We start from the raw sequence: 9,632 nt of genomic DNA on the forward strand, positions 1-9,632 counted from the left end.
ACTACTCCTGTTATCCTATTGTCATTATTAGTTGGTGGTCTGGTACAATAATCCAGGGTAGGAATGCCAAGGCCAACGACGAGGCTTAAGCTGGGACGCAGAGAGTAAAAACAGAGAGAAGAGAGAATAAATATTATCCAGGTGGTGTTAGAAATCTTTTGTTAGCAAATGACAAAAACCCAACTTTAAAACATGCATAAGCAAAGGGGAACGTATTAGTTCACGTAGCTGAAAAGCGAGAGGTACATTTTGAGTTTCACAAATGGCTGCAAGGCTGGGTGTCCTGCTTGCACGCTTGTCTCTGGGGTGACCTCATTCTCAGGCGACCACCATGCGTGCAGAGGCTCTAGTTGCTACAAGCATCTAGCAATCCCTGTAGACAAAAAAGAACGTCTCTTTCCCAGCATTTCTGGTGAATATCTTGGAACTGAGTCTCACTGGTTATGGGTCCACCATGTTCCCATCCTAGAGCCAATCAAGGGCAAGAGAGAATGCTCTGATTGGCTACGCCCGGGCCATGTGACCAGATTTAGTGTTTGGGAGGAGGAGAGAATCTAACTTCACCCAGGCTGAGGGGGAAGCGGGTCTCCACGGAACACTGGGGTGTTGTCACCCAAGAAAGGGGGATATGCTGGGAAAAAAACCCAGAACAAGAGCTGTGCCCTACAGAAGGAGATTAGTAGGGCCCCAGCAAGGATTAGACGTGGAAGGCCAGAGAATCAACAAGCTCAATGCTAACCGGGCGGTTTTGAGCCTGCGGCCCCCGACTTTGGTCCCCCACTGGCATCAGGAACATGACTCAGCAGCGAGGCCGCCACACATGGGGTTTTGCAACTGACCTTTCCCCTCCTCCCCAGCCCTGAGTCGGTGTGTCCCAGCTGGACCCAGCCCCTGCCTGGAAATGCCTTCTGCCTGGAAATGCCCCCTGCCTGGGCCTCTGCCAGTTCCTGGGACAGGGAGGGTCTCTGGCCTCCTCACCCCAGCTCTCCCATTTCACTCTTCCTCCTTGCCCTGGGGCAAAGTCTGGGGATTGTTGAGAAAACGTTCAACCGCCACCTTGCACTTTGGTTGCGCAGCACGTGGCCAGTGCTGTGTGGCTCCCCCGCCCCCAGCCAAGCAGGGGAGAGACCAGGACTGCTTTGCAGATGCCCCAGTGCCCAGAGACAAGCATGGTCAAGGGCTTCTCAGCCTCCAGAGTGATAAAATAGGGATAATAATAACTGTCCCAATCAGTCCTCGGTCAGTAAATAGCAGATAAGGTCACGCTGAGAGCACACCCTTTGAGAGCGGGGGCTCCTGCCCTCAGTTGACCTTTCCTGAGCACCTCCAGCATTCCAGGCTTGAGTTGTTTAGTAGGACAGAGAGGAGAATTAAATCCAGTCCCTGCCCCCAAGTTGCTCAGGAGTTAGTTACTCTAGGAGACAGGTAGCAATCAGCCCACAGTACAGAGTTCTTTTATAGAAGGAAGCAGCAGGGGCTTGGGCAATACACAGGAGGCATAGAGGAGACAGCCTGGGGGCAACTGGGAGGGGCCAGGCCAGGGGGACAGGGACTGAGCTGACTTCCAAAGGAGAACTTGCCGGCTGGTTGGAGAAAGGAGGGAAAGGGCATCCTGGGGCAAGAAGCATGTGCAAAAGCAAAAGTTGCTTAGGAGGCTGTTAGTGGAGCCCAGGGCGCAGGGAGGGGAGATGCGAAGAGAGAAAATTGGAGCAGCAGATGGGACCAGTGTTTAGAAGTTCTAAATGGGGGAGAGGTCAGGTCTGATAGAGACCTCTGGTTCAGGTCTTTTCATCAGAAACAATTAAACAGAAGCTCTGGCAGAGTAAAGGTCTCCCTTCCTTAGGAAATTGACTTAGCGAAGATTTGGGGCTCCCGGGGAAACACACAGGGAAGCCTGACTTCCCGAGAAACCCCATCCCAGCCTCGTATATCCATTGGCACATCTGGTGCCAGTTTTTATTTCCTACATTGTCACCCCCATAAATCAGTCTCCTTCCTGAGAAGTCACAGGATGATTGGACTGTAGCAGTAGTCAGACGGAGAAGGCACATGGCTCCTGCCCGCCCCAGCTGGCCAGGTCAAGCAGCCAGGCAGATGCCCAGCCAGCAAAGCCTGCATGTGCTGAAGGGGCCTTACAGGAGGGCCTTCTCTTTCTGTCCCCTTGTTTTGCCATTTCAAAGTCAAATTGCTGTTTGTTTGGAAAAGGCGAAAGACCCTTGGCCATCTGTTCCTGGCTGTGTGACCTTGGCCAAAGCCTGTGAACCTGAGCTTCCTCAGCTGAAAAGGTGATGCGAAGGGGCCCTAGATTCAAAGCGCCTGTGTGAGGGGGAGGGTGCCACGCTCACTCCCTTCTCCCAACTCCCTCCTTCGAGAAGCCTGGGGGTCTCCTCTCCCCCACCAGACCATTGACTCTGTCACTGTGCAGCTGGGGAGACTGAGGTCCAGAGAGTTCTGGGACTGACTCAAGATCTCACTTGGAAATAAGAAAACCAAGAACCTGATGTTGTTTTCCTCTCCTTTCCCCCACCAGACCATGCTGGGGGCACCGGGTAGCAGCATACACCCCAGTCAGAGATTCACCCTAGATCAGGTCACAAACCATAGTCTACATATTTCAAAAGTCATACACCAAGTTAATGAACAACTAAAATATGCTTTACCGCCTAATGTGACGGGGCTTCCTAATGACCTGGAATTAGGCCTAACTCTGCAGTTTTACAGCAGAACATGGCAGCTGCCTTCCCATCCTCCGTGTTTTCTTGCGCCGTAAGGGGGCAAGTAGCCCACACATTGCCCCCAATGCCCGCCCAGCAAGCAGCACCCACTGGCCACCCAAGAGAAGATGGAATGGGGGAGAGGCCTGCAGAGACCTGGGAAGTGGGCTGGGACATTTAACCAGGAATCACAGAGTCCTGGGAACCCAGAGTCCCACTTGGAGGGGAGATGCATGGCCTCCAGCTGGGCACAGCCCCTCGTTCCCCAAGACTCCTCACTTGTGGGGAAGGAAGAGGGCCCGAGTGGGGTCCTCTGGACTGCAGGGCCCCAGGGCTGAAGTCCCTCTTGTCCTGGTCAGAGGGTGCTGGACAAGGAGTCAGGAAGAAAACATCAGGTTCTTGGTTTTCTTATTTCCAAGTGAGGTCTTGAGTCAGTCCCGTAACGCGCTGGACCTCAGTGTCCCCAGCTGCGCAATGACAGAGTCAATCTATCTAGTCTCTGAGCTTCCTTCTGGCTCTGGCCCAGGGTCCTAACGCTGACCCTGCCCTTCCTCGGGCCAGCGGGTATCATTCAGCAGCTTCCCTAGACCTTCCTGCCTGGGGCTGGCACCTCCGAGGGCACCGTTATCCTCAGGATTGAGCACCTGGGCTCCCTACACAGCAGGCGCAGAGTCGAGAAGCAAGCAAACTAACAAAAGCTTCCATTTATTTCATCTGTGACCTGGGATCATAAACACAGTCTTGCCAATACAGGTGCCCAGGTCTCCCAGGTGGGCCAGGCTTCATTACATGCCTGTTTACAGCCTGGTTGGTTCTCCCAAGCCAGGCCTGTAATCAGGATTTTTAAAGAAAATAAGTGAATTAGGCAAATGGAGAGGCCAGAGGGTTCCTGTGAGTTCTGCAGGGCTGGGGACAGTCCTGGTGAGGACAGATAAGGATGGAGGACGAAGGGAGGGGAGGAGATGGGGGGAGGGGCACAGGAGGAAGAGCAGAATCATTATTACCATTTAGTGAGTTTTACCAACTTTTATATAGATTTGCTCAGTGATTTAAGGATTTCACGGAGCAGTAGAATTCTCTCCTTTCCAATGCCTGATTTTGGGAGCTGAAAAATGAGTGAGTTGCTCATTTTTAATTTTGCCAAGGAAACACATTAAAAAAACAAATATCCATTCAATTGTTTATTCATCTGAGAAATACTTATTGAGGGTCGACTATGTGTCAGGCACTATTTCAGGGTTAGTGTGATATAGCTGTGAATGAAATAGACAAAAATCCCTGTCCTCGTGGGGAAAGTCAGACAATGGACCAAAACAGGAAATAAATAATAGGCCCGATGGTGTTAAGTACCACATGGAGGAAAAACAAGGCAAGGAAGTGGATAGGGCACACCACGATGGGCTGTACTTTTGAACAGGGGTCAGGGAAGGTGTCCTTGAGAAGGAGACATTTGAATAAAGTTCTGAAGCTGGTGAGGGAGTGAGTCTTGTGGGTGGACAGGTGAGTGGATTAAGGGTTCCAGGCAGAGCGGATGAAGAACAAAGGCCCTCAGCCCTTTCAACCACAAAATAATAAAAATAGAGGAAAGATATAATCTCAGAAGAAAGGCCAATCCTTCTTAAGGGAGGGCAATTGGAAACCTATTATGGTGATAAATATCACCACATCACTATCTATGTCTATGTATCTATCTACATAATATAGAGAGAGATGTATAGATATGGATACATATGTGTATATTCATCATCATTATTTTTCTCGTTATGTCGTGCAAGAGTAAAAAACTTGTCCCAAGTCAGTATTTGTCTGCAGATGAACATATGGCAATGTATTGTTTGCATTTTTTAAGTGAGGAATCTGAGCCTCAGAGAGGGAGATGGGCTTGCCCAGGGTCATAGCAGCTGGTACCCACAAGGTCAGTATTTTACCTAGACCCAGGGCCTGTGCTCTTAACCATGAGCCATGCTGGCCTGCTTTGCTGCCATACCTCCTGACCCCAGCCCCAGGCCTCCACAAGTGCTGATTAAAAGAACAGCTTGGCCATCTGGTTGAACCTGATTTTTGTTCCTTTTCTTCCCCAAACTGTGGGCCCAGGAAGTTGGGGAGGTATGGACAGCCACTGAGCTGGCAGGGCGGAGGGTTGATGGGTAGGGCTGCAAACTTTGCTCCTTTCTCGAGATCAGTGGGCAGCTCCCTGGCACTGGGCCTGCTGGGGCCTTTGTGTTGGCATCTGCCCCGATCAGGAAGTCTAGTTATGCTGGCCGGGTGTGGCCTAGGAGACAGCATTGCTTCAAACCAATTCATGCCAGTGAGCATGTTACAGGCATCTGCTCAGGGCCCCACTCCATGTTGGGAACTTTTTTTTTTTTTAATTTATTTTTTGGCTGCGTTGGGTCTTCATTGCCGCATGTGGGTTTTCTCTAGTTGCAGCGAGCTGGGGCTACTCTTCATTGTGGTGCGCGGGCTCTAGGCACGTGAGCTTCGGTAGTTGTGGTGTGCGGGCTCACAGTTGTGGCTTGCGGGCTCTAGAGCACAGGCTCAGTAGTTGTGGCACATGGGCTTAGTTGCTCCGCGGCATGTGGGATCTTCCCGGACCAGGGCTCGAACCCGTGTCCCCTGCTTTGGCAGGCGGATTCTTAACAGCTGCGCCACCAGGGAAGTCCCTATGCTGGGAATTTTGTAGGCCATCTCACTGAAATGAATCCTCTCCACAGCAGTGAAAGGTTCATTCAGTCATTCAGACCTTCATTCCACCAGAGTTTACAGAATGCCGTTTCACTCCAGAGAGCGCTGTCTGAGCCTCAAAGATGTGCCAGATATTGTGCCCTGCACTTGTATTCTTATTTAAAGAAGTATTAATTAACCTATCTATGAAACCAGAAACATAGAGACATAGAGAACAAACTGCTTGTTGCCAAGGGAGGGGTTTGGGGGAGGGATGGAGTGGGAGCTTGGGGTTAGCAGATGTTAACCTTTCATATATAGAATGGATAAACCACAAGGTCCTACTGTATAGCACAGAGAACTATATTCAGTATCCTATGATAAACCATAATGGAAAAGAATATTAAAAAAAGAATATATATATGTATAATTGAATCACTTTGCTGTACAGCAGTAATTAGCACAACATTGTAAATCAACTGTACTTCAATTAAAAAATAATTTAAAAAAATAATGAAGTATTAAATTAGAGCATGATATAAGGAGAGATTCTTTGGGGTGGATGGAGGGGTTTATTCAGATTGGAGGAGACCTGGAGAGGTTTTGAGAGGAAGTGAGATCTGGGCTGGATCCTGCAAAGCCGGGGTCTTGGAAAGTTTAGGTGGAGAAGAGCATTCAGGCAGGAGGAATGGCCCAAGCAAAGGCTGGGCAGCCAAATAAAGAAGGGTGAGTTTGAAAACCAAGAGCTGACCCTCTGGAATGGGATTTCCCTGCAGGACAGTGGAAAGAGAAGTGGTCAGTCGGAGAGGAGGCTGGGAAAGAAGGGTCCCCCACTGGTCTCCGCGTGCCCTTGGGTCAGTCACTTACCTCTCTGACTGTTTGCTGTCCTGTAAATCAAGCTTCATTATCCTCATCCCACCTGTCTTACAGGGAAGTTTTGAAGGTCTAGGGGACCTTATAGATTTTGCTATGCAGAGAAAGGGGTCACTTGCTTTCTTTGGCTTTCTTTTGGCTTTCCTTTAAGTTCCCACACCCCCTGTTTAACCTCTGTCCCGTTGGGCACGTGGGACCTCAATAGTGTCCTCAGGGCTGGTCTCCAGCCATAGCTCACCAGGCCCCCGAGGAGCTCCTGGAGGTCAGGGGTGTGTCCTGCCCATTTGCATCCCTGGGGCCCACACATGGCCTGTGCATGAGGAGGTGGTCAGAGCTGTGGGGTCAGCCTCACCCCAGTCTGAGTCCCCAGTCAGTCCCCAGTCAGATTGCCTGTGTGACTCCCAGGGAGTCACTTCCATCTCTGAGCCTCAGTTTCCTCATTGGTGAAATGGGTGTGATAACAGGGTGAGACTTAATGGGCAGTGGCTGGCGAGGCTTCCTGGCTGACCCATCCCAGTGAGTCCTCCATGACGAGCTGCGGTCACTGGTGTACACCAGGGCCCTCACCACCTTTCCCAGGAAATCCAGGGGCCAAGAAGGCTTTGCTGGTCCAACTCACAGGACTGCGAGGGCAGGAGGGGAGCCCACCTGACGGTCACTCCAGTCATCCTCTTGGTCGTTTACTGAGTCACTCACTCACTCATTCCCTTCCACAGATGTTTACTGAGCACCTTCAAAACACCCAGCACAGCACTGGGTGCTTTGTTGATGCAAAATGTGTGAGCCAAGCTTTCTAAGCTCAAGAGAGAACATATAAGAGAATTGAAACTAGCCAGCAGTTGATAACTATGTGTCCCCCCCTGGATGGAGCAGGCAGTGGTCTTTTGAGTTGAGAGACAGGAAAAGACACAGAAACTGGGAGTTGGGGGTGTGACAGGGGCACGCCTTAGGGAAGACCTCCCAGAGGCGGTGGCCTGCGGCCGGGTCTGTGGAACTCACATGGGTGGGGAGAAGGGGGCATTCCAGATAAAGGGAACTGCTCACTGAGCAAAGGTACAGAGGAAGGAACACCTGCTTGGCTGGATGGAACGGGTGGAATCTGGTTAGACAGGTGGCCAGGGTTAGGCCACAAAGGGCCAGGAGGCTGAATACTTCCTGGAGTCTGGGAGTCCAGACTGTTGACAGTATGACAATGTGATGCCATCAAACTCACAGGCTCCTGGAAGGTGGTTTGGTGGCCGGGTCAGCTATGGCTCCCCTCCATGCCCTTTAGGGCTCCTGCCTACTGGTTAGGGATTGGTAGGAAGAAAACGGTATTTTTGGATTAGCCTCTGCTTCCAATTCATGTGTGACCTCAAGGAGCTCACCGTGTTTCTTAGAACCTCGGTTTATAAACGTATAAAATTGGAACAACTAGGCCAGATGATCTCAATTGCCTTTCCAGCTCTGGGACTCTAAATCCTCTGACTGTTGATTCCAGACACACGTGTCACTGCAAAGCTACCCGTCCAGTTTCTTGGCAATCACCCTCCCCACCAGCCAGCCACATGGTCGGCCTAGGCTGCCATGTTTGTGCCACGTGACCTCTCCCCACTGGCCAAGCTAATTGGAGCGGATTCTAAAAGATTCCTGACCCTAAAGAGACATACTCCATCCATACTCCATAGCAATCAGACTGATCCTTTGGAGAATTTAAACCAAGATACCCAGGTCCTGGATCAATTAGATAGGGTTAGTCTATACCTCCAATATTCTGAAGAAAAATAACTAATATTTGTTGCACACTTGCTCCCCTGTGCTCTTTATTTCATTCTCACATCACCCTGCAAAGTAGGCTGTGTTAGTATCCCCATTTTACAGATGGAGAAACTGAGTTCCAGTGAAGTACCATACTTGTCATGTTATGGCATGCAGCTGGTTAAGATACATTCCAATTTTCCAGGAAAAAAAATTTCAATATATTTTTCCTCATACATATACTGAAAATAATTGTAAGGTATTTGTAGAAGAAACCATTTCATTTTGTTCATGTAAATACAATATATTGTATACTGAAATTCCAGTAAAAAATTCCAAATAAGTTCTATTTATTCTGAAATAAAGCATTTCTTGGAACTGGCACAAAGGATAAAGTATGTAAGAAATGAATCTAACATGGGCTTTGTATTACTGGGGAGGACTTCCACCAAGATCATGTGATCATATGCCATTAGGTCTATCTGTCATTCTAAGTCTTCATTATGGGCCTTTATTAATAATATAGACACATTGGCTATATTTAGTGGGGAGGGGAGAAGGAGGTATGTGGATGTAGAATTTGTCTACATTGCTGCCATTTGTCTATAATGTTACTCCATTGGCAGAGGCAGCAACAAAATTCCATAGATAGGATGTGACCTGGGTCTTTATCATTTCATGCTCCTGTCTCCCCAGGGCACGATGGAGAGCTGGACCAGAGCTTGAAGCAGGAAGAGAAAACCTGCAGACAATATGGCTCTGCCAGAGAGGGTGGATCACGTGATCAGAGAAGCCGCCCCAAGCATGGAGCCGCAGAAACACGTGGAAAGAAGGCTCTGGCTCCCCTGAAGCCGAGCGCATTTCCTACAGCCCAAGTCTGTCAGGCTGCTTTATATCTTGATGATTGGCTCCCTTTTCCAAGTAAAAGTCTGTTCCTAGCAACCAGACAATTCCTGATGAAAACCTCAGTGTTATGATTATGTCCTGTTAATAAATGTTACAGGGTATGAATCCATAAACTTGACTGTGCAAGAAATGTTGCATTATTATATTTCCTTGAAATCCAGTTAAAACTGACCCTGAGTCCACATTCTTGCCAAGGTGACTGGAAATTTGGTCTCAGTTGTTACTGAGGTGAGGGGAACCCTCTTCTTCAGGGCAGCCCACAATATGGTAGACTCCCATCTCAGATGGGTCTTCGGGGCATCTTTCCAGCCGCGGCTGCTGTCGAGCTCCTCGCTGCCCTTCCTGTGTGTTCCCCTTTTGGAAGGCATCCCTGCTACTGCTATACCAGGGTCTGGCCTCCATAAGTTAAATGTCCCCCCTCCCCAGCGACCTCCGCTGACACTGCTGATGTCCGCTCCCTTCCCTGTCTTGGAGAATCTCCCCTGTCTCATTGCACTCAAAGGCCCTTGGCTCTCTCTTCCCTGCAGGATAATAACCTCAAGTTCAGGCTTTTGAAATACAGAAGCCAACGAGGCAGACTGTCATTGAGCATCTTCTATTTATAGCGCGGGGCTACCTGTTGGCGCTGGAGAAAGGAGGAGTGAGTATGAGAGCACAAAACACAAAGCAACACCCCAGTGGGTAATTCCGACACTCTGCAGGTGTGTGTTCCTGATGGCTGTGGTGTCCACTGCTTCT

At 49.6% G+C, this 9,632-nt stretch overlaps 1 long non-coding RNA gene across 1 annotated transcript in view; it reads left to right on the top strand.

The window, feature by feature from the left end:
• Positions 1–9,007, top strand: part of LOC118892792 — a 29,996-nt gene extending 20,989 nt beyond the window's left edge. The window contains exon 2 of the long non-coding RNA XR_005019347.1: positions 8,685–9,007. This is a non-coding gene — a long non-coding RNA (uncharacterized LOC118892792). The remainder of the gene's footprint in view (positions 1–8,684) is intronic.
• Positions 9,008–9,632: the final 625 nt, after the last annotated feature.

The sequence above is a fragment of the Balaenoptera musculus genome, chromosome 3 (genome assembly GCF_009873245.2).
Source record: "Balaenoptera musculus isolate JJ_BM4_2016_0621 chromosome 3, mBalMus1.pri.v3, whole genome shotgun sequence".
Taxonomy (NCBI): Eukaryota; Metazoa; Chordata; class Mammalia; order Artiodactyla; family Balaenopteridae; genus Balaenoptera; species Balaenoptera musculus.